Genomic DNA, 13,254 nt, shown 5'->3' on the forward strand with positions numbered 1-13,254 from the left:
GTCTGATAAGGGGTTAATAACCAAAATTTATAAAGAACTTGTAAAGCTTAACACCAGGAAGACAAACAATCCAATCCAAAAATGGGCAAAATAAATGAATAGACACTTCTCCAAAGAGGAAACACAGATGGCCAATAGGCATATGAAAAAATGTTCAACGTCATTAATGATTAGAGAAATGCAAATTAAAACCACAATGAGATATCACCTCACACCAGTCAGAATGGCGCTCATCAACAAAACAACACAGAATAAGTGCTGGCAAGAATGTGGAGAAAAGGGAACCCTCCTGCACTGCTGGTGGGAATGCAGACTGGTGCAGCCACTGTGGAAAACAGTATGGAGATTCCTCAAGAAATTAAAAATCGAACTGTCTTTTGACCCAGCTATTCCACTGTTAGGAATATACCCCAAGAACACCATAGCACTGTTTGAAAAGAAGAAATGCACCCCCATGTTTATGGCAGCATTGTCCACAATAGCAAAGATCTGGAAACAGCCCAAGTGTCCATCAGAGGATGAAAAAACTTTGGTATATATATATACTATGTAATACTACTCAGCCATAAGAAATGATGACATCGGATCTTTTACAACAACATGGATGGGCCTTGATAACATTATACTGAGCTAAAGAAGTAATTCAGAAAAAACTAAGAACTATATGATTCCATACATAGGTGGGACATAAAGATGAGACTCAGAGACATGGACAACAGTGTTGGGGTTACAGAGTGGGGGGAGGAGAGAGAGGGGTTTGGGAGAGGGGAGGGGCACAAAGATTATGGCTTTTCAGCATTTGCCATATTCCTTCTTTAATCTATAGACAGACAGCAAATATTTACTTATTGTGTTTCCACTGTAAAGACTACTGTCTTAGGGATAAATGCTGATGAACTATTTCAGCAGTTCCTCCTTCTTCAAAGACTTGTATGTCAACACAGAGCTCCATGTTTCATAGGACATACTCAAGCTCACTCCATGCTCCCTGGAGCTTTAGCACAAGGAAATGCCCTTTTTTTTTTCTTCTCTCTTTTCTTTTTTTTTTTGTTTGTTTGGGGGGTTTTTTGGTTGTATTTTTTCTTTTATTTACTTATTTTTTGTATTTTTCTGAAGATGGAAATGGAAAGGCAGTCAGACAGACTCCCGCATGCACCTGACCGGGATCCACCCGGCATGCCTACCAGGGGGGAATGTTCTGCCCATCTGGGGTGTTGCTCTGTAGCAACCAGAGCCATTCTAGCACCTGAGGCAGAGGCCATGGGCCCATCCTTAGCGCCCAGGTTGGCTTTGCTCCGGTGGAGCCCTGGCTGCGGGAGGGGAAGAGAGAGACAGAGAGGAAGGAGAGGGGTAGGGGTGGAGAAGTAGATGGGCACTTTTGCTGTGTGCTCTGACTGGGAATCAAACCCAGGAATCCTGTACACCAGGCCAATGCTCTACCACTGAGCCAACCAGCCAGGGCCTAGGAATGCCCTTGTTGATCAAGCTACCCAAAAGAATATTATATGGAGCAACCATGACAGACCGAGCAAGTCAGTCTCATGCTATTCATCACCAGAACGCTGCAGCCCATTGTAAACAGTTTCAACTTTCCCAGGAAGCAGCTCGGCAGATTGGAAAATCCTGTCCAAGGGGTCCTATACTGCCCCTTCATTTGGAGTTAACCTTCAAGGACCACTACCAGGACAACTTTGGCAGATGGATGTTACTCATATACCTTCATTTGGCAAACCGTCGTATGTCCACATTACAGTGGATACATATTCCGGATCTATAGTAACCACTGTCAGAACAGGAGAGGCTGCTAAGCATGTTATAACTAATTGTCTGTATGCATTGTTCTATTATTGGATTTCCTAAACTGGCTAAAATGAAAATGCTCCTGCTTATGGAGCAAAAGCATTTACTGTATTTTGTCATGCTTACAATCTTTAAAGTTAAGGTATTATTAAAGTGTACTCAGCAAACATTTTAAGATCAATTAAAAAAAAAATTTAAGAGGGGGTAGTCATATCCTGGAACTCCTATGGGTCTACCATATTATGCTTTTTACTTAAAAAAATTTACATTTCTTTGGAATGCTGATGAACAGGAGACACCAAGTCTTTTTCGCCTGCAAACTACTACCTTCTTTATTAGATACAGCTAATAACACTGTTTTGTCTTTTTCCAAATAGCTCCAGGTATATGGAAAAGATTTATATAGGCGGATGGGGAACCTCAAACCCCTCAGCGAGATCTTCTGAGCATGGCTTTTAAGATACCTAGAGGCAGAAAAAGCCCAATAGCGATCAGGGGAACTACCAGCTTTTAGGATACACCCTTAAAGGCTCCAATGCCCCAAAGGGCTCTCATAGGATGCCATCTGGGTCCTGCTTCAATAGTGGAAAGGAAGGTCATTGAGCTAAAGCCTGCCAAACTTACATGCCTCTGCTGTGAGGAAACAGGGACACTGGAAGGTAGGCTTCCCCCTCGCTCCTCTAAGGGAGGGTTCAGTTTCTTCTAGCCCTGCTCCAGCCACCTATGACCTAACCTTGCCCAGAAAGCTGGGGTTTGCCACTGAAGGCTGAAGGTGCCCAGGGCCGTCAGCCCCATCTATGACACTGTGGACGAGCCTAGGGTATTTCTTCTAAGAAGCAGGTAAACTGATCTCATTTGCACAAGGGCCACTTAACTATGTTTTGCCTGAATAGTCAGGTTTTTTATTCTTCCCTCAAAGATCTCTGTTGTGGGTGTTGATATCCCTATTTTCTGCTGCTTTGCTTAATATATAGTGTTTCTTTTATCTCTCCTACCTCAATACCCCACTCATATTTCAGGCTGGGACCTACTCCTAATTTAGAGCTCTCTTTCCTCTTTTGCCAATTTCTATTATGAATCTACCTTTGCCACCCAGCTTAGTGTATCCCAAGGTTCTCTTTACCATGCCACAGTCACAGAGCTCCAGGGAAAAGCAACCTGGTCTCATCTCTCCAGGCAGACGAGAACAGAAGCTCCATATCCACACATGCTGCAAATGGCTTTTCCAGTCTACCTGAACCATTACCAGCTAGAAGCAGCAGTCATTGGTACTTGGACATGAGCTGCAAGGTATAGAATGGTGACAACAATTCCAGTGCCATGCGGACTTTTCCTGGATGTGGACTTTTCCTGGACTCCTGCTCCCTGTGACAGCTCCTAACAGACTGAACTGTGGTTGGGTTGCATTTTTCAGGGATTTGACATGGTGTTGGGGCCAACTTGGACTTGGTAAACATGTTAAGGACACTACTCTTTTATGTATTCTTGCTGTATTGGCCAAGAGTTTGCTTAAAGGCTTTTAATCACTGTAAAAATAATAGAAGACTGGATAAAGAAGATGGGACACATATACACCATGGTATACTATTCAGCTAGAAGAAATGATGACATCGGATCACTTACAGCAGAATGGTGGAATCTTGATAATATTATGCGGAGTGAAATAAGTGAATCTGAAAAAAACAAGAACTGCAGGATTACATACATTGGTGGGACATAAAAGCGAGACTCCCTGGCCAGTTGGCTCAGTGGTAGAGCATCAGCCTGGCAGGGTTCCCGGGTTCGATTCCCAGCCAGGGCACACAGGAGAGGCACCCATCTGCTTCTCTACCCCTCCCCCTCTCCTTCCTCTCTGTCTCTCTCCTCCCCTCCCTCAGCCGAGGCTCCATTGGAGCAAAGATGGCCCGGGTGCTGGGGATGGCTCCTTGGCCTCTGCCCCAGGCTCTAGAGTGGCTCTGGTCGTGACAGAGCGATGCCCCAGAGGGGCAGAGCATCGCCCCCTGGTGGGCAGAGCGTTGCCCCCTGGTGGGCGTGCCCCGTGGATCCCAGTTGGGTGCATGTGGGAGTGTGTCTGATTGTCTCTCCCCGTTTCTAGCTTCAGAAAAATACAAAAAAAAAAAAAAAAGCGAGACTAAGAGACATGGACAGTAGTGTGGTGGTTATGGGGGGTGGGGGGAGGGAAGGAGGGAGAGGGAGGAGGGTGAGGGGTACAGAGAGAACTGGATAGAGGGTGATGGAGGGCGATCTCTCTTTGGGTGATGGGTATGCAACAGAACTAAATGACAAGATAGCCTGGAAATGTTTTCTTTGAGTATATGTACCCTGATTTATTGATGTCACCCCATTAAAATAAAAATTTATTTATAAAAAACAAACAAACAAAAAAACACCCTGCCTTTTACATTTGTTCACTAGTTTCTTACAGAACCGCATGCAGACCTTTGCCAATCAGAAAATTGGAAAAATCTACCTAACCTATTTACCAACCTTGAAACCTGCGAAACAGAAAAATCTGAAACCCTATATCAGCAAACCTCCTAAATCTTATCTTTCAACCCCTACAGGTACCCTAACCCTAAAGCTCTCCTATATCCCTGAAGAACTAGGAGAATGAGTAGCATTCATATCTTAACACTTCTCAGTCTTTTTACCCTTCACATGGCAAGGGGACAAGATCACTGGGTTATCTTGGCTGAAGAAGAGCCTACAAATGGACATGAAACATTTCTTTTAGCTCAAACTAACTGATCTCTCCAGAGCTTCCAGGAAAAATATCTCTACCTTTACCATGAAAGAACTTTCACCCCCTGCTATACAACCCTTCTTATCTCTGCATTCCTGATCTCCAAATACTTGCCCCCTTCTTTATCAAATTCCTCCAGGCCCAGATGAGAGTAATCTCCAGGATTGCCTACAATCAGATGCTTTTGCAACCCCTACTCCAACTGCCCCAGGGAGAGGTCCACGAAGGAGGCCCCAATAGGGATGGATATCAGCAGGAAGTAGACAGAAGATAGCCAGACAATGTTGTGGACCATTAATGGCAAAAAGCCATTATAGATTCAAGGCTTAGCAAAAGGCTAAGTTCTACCCCCTCCATCTCCATATTTGGCTTTGATGCTGAGTATTTGCACCCACTCCACTTGCTTCCTTGGGCTGCTGGAAGCAATATACATGCCCTTCCTCTGACTCTTTGTTTCAGATGTTTGTAGATTTCACTAATGTATCCTGTTTTTGCCTTGGGAGAGTTCCTGTCTTAGCCTTTGATGTGCAACTTTGTATCAGGGTCCTTGATTTGCATATGTCTATATAATAAAGTGAACTGGGGCTATGAGGCACTCAGATACTGCCAGGCAGTTTGAGGAGTCCTCCCGGTCCCATCGTTTTTTGTTTTGATAAGTGTGTTTCCTTAATTTCGCACCGTTATTAGGAGCCGCACTGGTCCGTGGCCAGCCAAGACAAACCTCCTTCCTGGACCTCATATCCCCTTATTTTTCTATTTTTCTTTTCTTCCCCTCACCTCTTTTTCTTTTATCATACCACAGAGTTGAGAAATAATAGATACATGAATTTACCAAAACTTCCAAACTGCCCTTTTGCTGTTCTGCTTGGCTATCTGACCCCACCCTTACTGGACTATCGCCCATGAAACAGAAAAGTTCTAGGAAGTTGGTCAGCCACCGTGAGGAGAAGCATTCCAAGAAGCCGATATCATAAAACTACAGAAGGGAGCATACCAGAATTGCTGACGCAACACACACTTGCTCAAAGCTCTCCCTTAATGCTATAAAAAATTTGCCTCAGAATCTGTTTGGGTGCACTTCTCCCAGAGGAGTGCCCCGGCAGGTCTTTCTCCTCTAATAAACCCTGCACACCTGGTGTTCCAGTGCCGTCTCATTCTTACAGACATCACTTTTATCCCAACATGATTAGTTGCAATATAATCTCTATAATCTACCTTCCAAATATTCTCCAAATATTCTGAACATTGCATTAAACAAAACAAAACAAAACAAAAAACAAAAAGAAATAGCAGAAAACAACCTTATGGAATAATTTGATGAAAGTATTGGCTTAAACTTTCAGGTACATAAGAGTCAACTGGAGATTAAAACTGAGGAGGCATAAGTGTATTCAAGTTAAGAAATCAATCAAAATGTGTGTGAGTGTGTGTGTGTGTGTGTGTGTGTGTGTGTGTGTGTGTGTTTATAACAGTGTGGATAAAAAAAAGAACCTGTTGGGCAGATACATCTGTTAAAAAAATTTTTTTAGTTTGCTTGCTTATATTTTGCATTGGCTTGGGCAGCACCATGTGTATATAGTCTGTAAAAGGCTACACTACTTGCTCTCAGGGCAGTAGATGGCAAATTGCTAATTACCTTCCTGCTGTGGAAGGGCTAATGGGATTTCTTACTCAGACTGGTTTTGCAGAGAGGGTAGAAGGAGTGCAGAGGTAGAACCGGAGTAGAGGGGGTTTGGTTGACTCCACTGAGGCTGGTGGGGGCCTTTGATTCCAGGAGGAACCAGAGAAGATGTTCTGGGTTATGGAACTGGAAAATGCACCACGGCTTTGGGAGCTCTGAATGAGAGAGAAGCAGTCTTCCTTGCTTTTTTGCTTGTCTGCCGGTAAGAGATTTTAATAAATGAAACAACCTACCATTTTTTGGCTCCAATGTTTACTGTCTGCCCAAATCCTATGAGAACCTGCATGGCTACAATTGCTGTGGCCACTGGCCTTATAGGGCCACCCAGTGAACTTGACAAGCTCAGGGAAGACCTGCATGGTGGTCCTGGAAATTCAGAGACCTAGAGTACCCACACAGGATGATCTGAAAATAAAACTTTCTATCAAAAAGCAGTTCGTGGCCCTGGCCGGTTAGCTCAGTGGTAGAGCGTCGGCCTGGCGCGCGGGGGACCCGGGTTCAATTCCCGGCCAGGGCACATAGGAGAAGTGCCCATTTGCTTCTCCACTCCCCCTCCTTCCTCTCTGTCTCTCTCTTCCCCTCCTGCAGCCAAGGCTCCATTGGAGCAAAGATGGCCCGGGCGCTGGGGATGGCTCCTTGGCCTCTGCCCCAGGCGCTAGAGTGGCTCTGGTCATGGCAGAACGATGCCCCGGAGGGGCAGAGCGTTGCCCCCTGGTAGGCGTACCGGGTGGATCCCAGTCGGGCGCATGCAGGAGTCTGTCTGACTGTCTCTCCCCATTTCCAGCTTCAGAAAAATAAAAAATAAAAAAATAAAAAAAAAGCAGTTGGCCCTGGCCGGTTGGCTCAGCGGTAGAGCGTCGGCCTGGCGTGCAGGGGACCTGGGTTCAATTCCCGCCCAGGGCACATAGGAGAAGCGCCCATTTGCTTCTCTACCCCCCCCCCTTCCTCTCTGTCTCTTTCTTCCCCTCCTGCAGCCAAGGCTCCATTGGAGCAGAGATGGCCCGGGCGCTGGGGATGGCTCCTAGGCCTCTGCCCCAGGTGCTAGAGTGGCTCTGGTCGAGGCAGAGTGACGCCCCGGAGGGGCAGAGCATCGCCCCCTGGTGGGCAGAGCGTCGCCCCTGGTGGGCGTGCCGGGTGGATCCCGGTCGGGCGCGTGCGGGAGTCTGTCTGACTGTCTCTCCCCATTTCCAGCTTCAGAAAAATAAAAAAAATAAAAAAAAAAGCAGTTCGTGGTGGGCACTCATATTCTAGGGATGTAATTTTCCCTGACACCATCAGTGCTTCCCTTAATCAAGCCTGTCTGTTGTCTTTTGCATCTACAATAATGTACCTGATAATATGCCTTTGAAATGTAAAGGTAATCTACTTTTTTCTGCCCATGCAGGGCAGAAATCCCAGGACACCGGAAATCACCTCTTCTTCCTTGTTATTATCATGTTAATTACCTTAACTACTTTATTCCTGCCTATGTAAAAGAAATTTCAGTATATACATTTTTACCTTTTATTCAATTTCAGGGATTTTTCTGCTTTGCATTCTCCTGGATCCCTAATCTATCATCAATCAACTTTTTTTTCTTTCTTTTTTTTTAACGTATGTGACAGAGAAAAAGAGGAACAGATAGAGACAGACAGACTAGAATGTAGAGAGATGAGAAGCATCAGTTTTTCTTTGCTGCACCTTAGGTCCTTATTGATTGCTTTCTCATCATATGTGCCTTCACGGGGGGGGGGGGGAGTGGGGGAAGTAACAGCAGACTGAGTGACCCCTTGCTCAAGCCAGTGACCTTTGCTGTACAGTACTTAATCCACAATTCTGCGGGTTTTTCATAGAAACACCAAGTCTAAATGAGTTATGAAGAGTTTTATTAATGGAGGAAATTTATTAAATATGCCAGCTACATATAGCTTACATGGGACAGTCCCAAATCATGTGCAAGCCCCAAAATAGTTTAGGGGCTGTTTATATACCCTTAATTATACATAGGTGGGAAAAAGTTTGAAATCACATCATAAGTTTATACCTTTTGTTTTCTCCTATACAGGTTTGGAAAAAGGATGACGGGAAGGGGGATGGGGCACAATTCATTCTCAAGTTTATAACATTCATCTATAGGGTTTACAAAAAGACATTTCTACATATTAAAACTTACAAGGCCACACAATGGTAAAAATGTCACTTGACATATTAAAAGACATTCCTATATTTTCTAGTGTTCATTTGCTATTCCTTTGTCCAGAGATCTAAACAGTAACTACATTCTTTCAGGAGGGGAGAGGTAGTTTCCATGGAGACAAATGCCTGTATATGGTCCATTAGTATAAGAAAAGGTTTATTTTAATTTTCCTGTCCCTATACCAGGCTAGCTATTCACTCGCTTCCTTATATGTGTGGCGAAAGGTCAGAGAATCCAAATCTCCATCCCCTTTGAATTTACAGCACAATGCCATCAGCCATCTTGGTTTTATGCTAATCACACAAGTACAAAGATCATTTACAAAATCTCTCTGCATGCCTAGCCCAAATTAATAAAATGTTCTTTAAGCTTCCTAAAATATTAATATTAATTTTGTAGCTTTTAGTACCTTATAACAATCCCCACTGGTTCTATTTTCTGAGTCAAATTCTTGACTTAATTTACTGATGAGCATAAGGCTGTTGTCTAGGAATATTAACTTATAACATGTAACAGATATTTAACAAACAGCATTAATAGTTCACTAAAGAAATATTACTGATTGATTTCCTATAAACTGCACAAACATTTTTCAATTTACATAAAACTAACTGGCTTTTATAATAATTTACCTTTATTCAGAACTCTTAATTTTAAAACCTTTAATTTTTAGTGACAAGTTGACTTTCTTTCTACCCTAGTTTCCCTTTTCTCAAAGTCTGATTAAAAAGAGTCCTTAGTTTCTTCATACATTTGCTGTACATAGATCAACCAGCTTCCGGTTTGTGGTTGGAGTAAGACATGCCTCCTATTTTGGCAGCAGTGAAAGTTGTCAGGATCATGGTATGTGGACCCGTCCACGTGAGAATCAGTCCTTGGGTGATTTACTTGATCTCCTAATAACACTGGAAGTGCTTCTTGGACAGTCTTTTGAACAGTTTGCTGAGTAATCTGTAAATCCTGCAATTACTTAGGAAGGGGTGGTTACATTTCTTTTACTATTTGATTCATGTCATTTACTTGCCCTGAACTTTTGGGTACCTGAGATACAATGTAACTTAAAATTAGTTTCTAATCAATATTGGGTTCATTTCCTACTAGCTTTTAGACTGTGGACACAAATGCAGGTCCAATAGTAGAATGGGCAAGCTAAACCTGGAAAGAACCATATATAGTAATTTCCTAACAATTGTCAATTATTTCATTAAAGTCTATTTCTAAATATTCCTAAATGTTTATCTAAGAAAATTTCTTTCTTCCCTGTTTTTAAGTCTTTTCTAATTGGTTTTGAATAAACCTTTGACAATAAGGGTCCCAAAACCCCACTGGTTCTGGGTGGCATCTATTCAATTGAATTACTATGTTCCAATTTTGAGGCAGACTGGAAGAATATACAATTAACAATAAAATTTAAATAGCTAATGTTAACAAATACTATAACAAGTGTCCTAATACAAAAAAATAACTAAAGCCTACTAGATTATTAATCAAAAATAAAATTCTAACTAATATAACAGGATCCAAAATAAAATCTTATAGTCACAAATGTTCTTAACATGTTAACATAATTTCACTATATTTATGTTGACACCATTGCTGCTTTATATTATTCACAAATGTGAATAAATTCAAAAATGTGAATATTAACAATTTCTATTTCAGTCTGAGAAATGTCCTAAAGAGCATGAGTCATACATATTCAGGAAAAGTCTACAAGGCACTGGAACACATTTCTACACTTTGCAGCTAGAATTTAAGTCCTAATGATCATTGCTTCTAGTTGGAAATAGGAGCAGGTCCCAGCTTACAATAGGCATGGGGCATTTAGACAAGAGGAATAACGGAGACACTATACATTAAATCAGGGGTCTCCAAACTTTGTTCACAGGGGGCCAGTTCACTGTCCCTCAGACCATTGGAGGGCTGCCAAATACAGTGGTTCCCTCACTGACCACCAATGAAAGAGGTGCCCCTTCCAGAAGTGCAGTGGGGGCTGGATAAATGGCCTCAGGGGGCCGCACTGCAGCCCGCGGGCCGTAGTTTGGGGATGCCTGCATTAAATAAAGCAACAGAAAATAAGACTATCAACACCCACAAAAGAAATCTTCGAGGGATAAATAAAACAAATACTAGGCAAGACATAGTGAATGGCCCTTGTGTTTACAAGAAAGAGATCAGTTTTACCTGCTACTTGGAAGAAATACCTTAGGCTTGTAAACAGTGTTGTGAGATAGGGGCCAACCTTTAGTCCTTCAGTGGTAAGTCCCAACAGGCTAGGCAAGGTCAGGTCACAGGTAGCTGGAAAGGGCTGGAAGAGACTGAACCCTCCCTCCGTGGAACAAGGGGGTAGCTTACCTTCTCGTGTCCTTTTTTCTTTTCACAGCAAAAGCATGTCCCCTGGTGGGGCCAAGAAGCCTGGCAGGCCTCAGCTCAATGACCTATCTTTCTACTCTTGAAGCAGGGCCCTGATGGCATCTCATGAAGCCCCTTCGAGGTGCTGGAGCCTTTAAGGATATATGCCAAAAGTTGATATTTTCCTGATTTCTTTTGGGTCTTATTTGCCTTTTCTGTTTCTATCTTGGTCATTACAGACCTTAAAAGCCATGTTTAGAAGATCTTGCTGAGGGGCTTGAGAGCCCTTTTCCGTCTATATAAACTCTTGGAAAAAGACAAAAGCTGTGTTATTAGCTGGATTAAATCAAGAAAAACAGGGTTTTTTTGTGTGTGTGTCTGTGTGTCTCCTTTAGAATTTCAGAGTCTCTTCACTGCTGAATAATTCAGTACATTAATATTCAAAATAAATTTCAAACAAAGAGCATGATAAAATAGATTTGCAGGAGTTCCAGGATATGACTCCCTTTTTCTTGTATTACCTAGCTTTGAACAATATTGTTGCAAAATGATAATAAACTAAACATTACATAAAAAGACATTATTAATAATTTCTAATGTTTAAAATAAGATTCCAATATCACAAGGCTATAAAACAGTAAATAAAAGAATTAACCTAAGGCCTTTAAAATAACACATACATTTTAACATGGAAAATATATACTTTTTTACACAATAATGGGAGGACAATAAGTCACCACTCCTAACCCAGTGGTTGGAAAACTTATTAGTTAATAAAGCCAAATTAACAGCGCAATAACTGAATTTTTTTAAGAGCCCATTTTAAATTTAAACTATATATGTAGGCACCTTCCTTATTGAGGCAGCACCTACACTTGGCACTCCATTGGAGAGCTATACCTAAAAGGGCAAAAAGGCCTTTTGTGGCCCGCGAGCTGTTTGCGAATGGCCGTTTGCTGACCAGAGTTCTTAAGAGAGGGGGAAAAGGAAGAGGCATTTGATGTGTCTGTCCCTCTTTGCATAACTCGAGGGCTAAATAAACCCTAGCCTGGCCAAGTGCAGATGGCAGCAGCAGCAAGGCTCCGGGCTCAATCCCAAAGTGGCACTTTCGCAGGGCTCCCTTATGAACTCCATGCCTTCTACGTAACTGAGAGACTTGGAGAGACTCTAACATCCCCTTGCCCTTTCAGTCCTCAAGATTTAGAGCCTTAGAACTTGCTTTAGCTGCTTGTAACCTGGGACAATTCATTTCCAATGTCCTTTTTCACAATAAGCACATTGATTTTTCCCAATAGAGCCCTATTCCCTTTTGAATTGCGTCTTTCCTCCCTTGAGGGCTCCTTATCCTTAAAAGAGTTTGACTCTTGGAGCGCTGCTACTACTACTTCAGCTATTCTTTTCTCTTGTTTTACTGCAATTGTCTCCCTATTATAAAAAACTTTCTGAGCTATTAAAATTAACTGGGACTTATGCCCTCAAACCCTTCTAGCTTTTGAAGTTTCTTTTTTAATATCTGGGGCTGACTGAGTTATGAAAGCCAAATTAATATTTATGCTGTTTTTCGGTAGCATCCAGGTCTATGGGGGTATACAACCAGTATGCTTCACAAAGACATTTGAAAAATGCGGCAGGGGATTCCTGCGGATCCTGGATAATTCCAGCAACCTTTGAGAGGTTGGTGGGTTTTGGGGCTGCAGCCTTTAGTCCCATTAAGAGATACTGGTGAAAAGCTAGCCTCTAATGAGGCTTTTCCCTCCTGGGAGTTGTGACCCCATTTAGGTCTAGTGGAGGGGAAGGCTGCCTCGAAACATTCCCTATTTTCCTCTATTGATCCCCCTCCAGGCCCTAGGACTGCCTTTTCACCTTCCTGTCTAATTCTATTTCTCTCTTCTGAAGTGAAGAGGGTATTTAATATTTAAAAGTTGCTGGCAGTCTTCCCAGGTGGGTCTATAAGTTTGTAGGACAGATTCTATAAGCTTTATCAAAGCTTGAGGCATCTCCAAGAATGGAGGATTTTGGCTTTTCCAATTATATAGATCACTGGTGGAGAATGGGATATACACAAGGAAGGGCCATTCCTCATCGTTGGAATTATTTCCCAAAGTGTGTGTGGGGGGGTTCCCTGAGTGGCAAGATGGGATCCCTTCCCTGCCCATGCTCTGATCCACTTCAAGTGTGGGGAGGGGATGTAGCAGTGGGTGTTATAGCCTCCTTCTGTAGCTGCTGTGTAGACTCAGGGGCTCCAGTATTTTACCTAACTAAGGGTGGCAACTCAGTTTCCTCAGGAGACTCTGTGAGAACAGGAGGTCCTGTGGCACTCCTTATATTCCCTTTTTGCTTTTGACTCAAATCTGGCCTGACTAGGAAGATGTGGTACCCTCTCTGCATTGAGCAAGCTTTTAGACATTGAGGCAGTTTTAATGTTAAATTTAGCCATTGATCAATGTATAAAAACTGATCAGGACAGGCTGGATTCCCAGTTAATATATTCTAGACTAATTT

This window comes from Saccopteryx leptura, chromosome 3 (assembly GCF_036850995.1).
Source record: "Saccopteryx leptura isolate mSacLep1 chromosome 3, mSacLep1_pri_phased_curated, whole genome shotgun sequence".
In the NCBI taxonomy this organism is placed as follows: domain Eukaryota; kingdom Metazoa; phylum Chordata; class Mammalia; order Chiroptera; family Emballonuridae; genus Saccopteryx; species Saccopteryx leptura.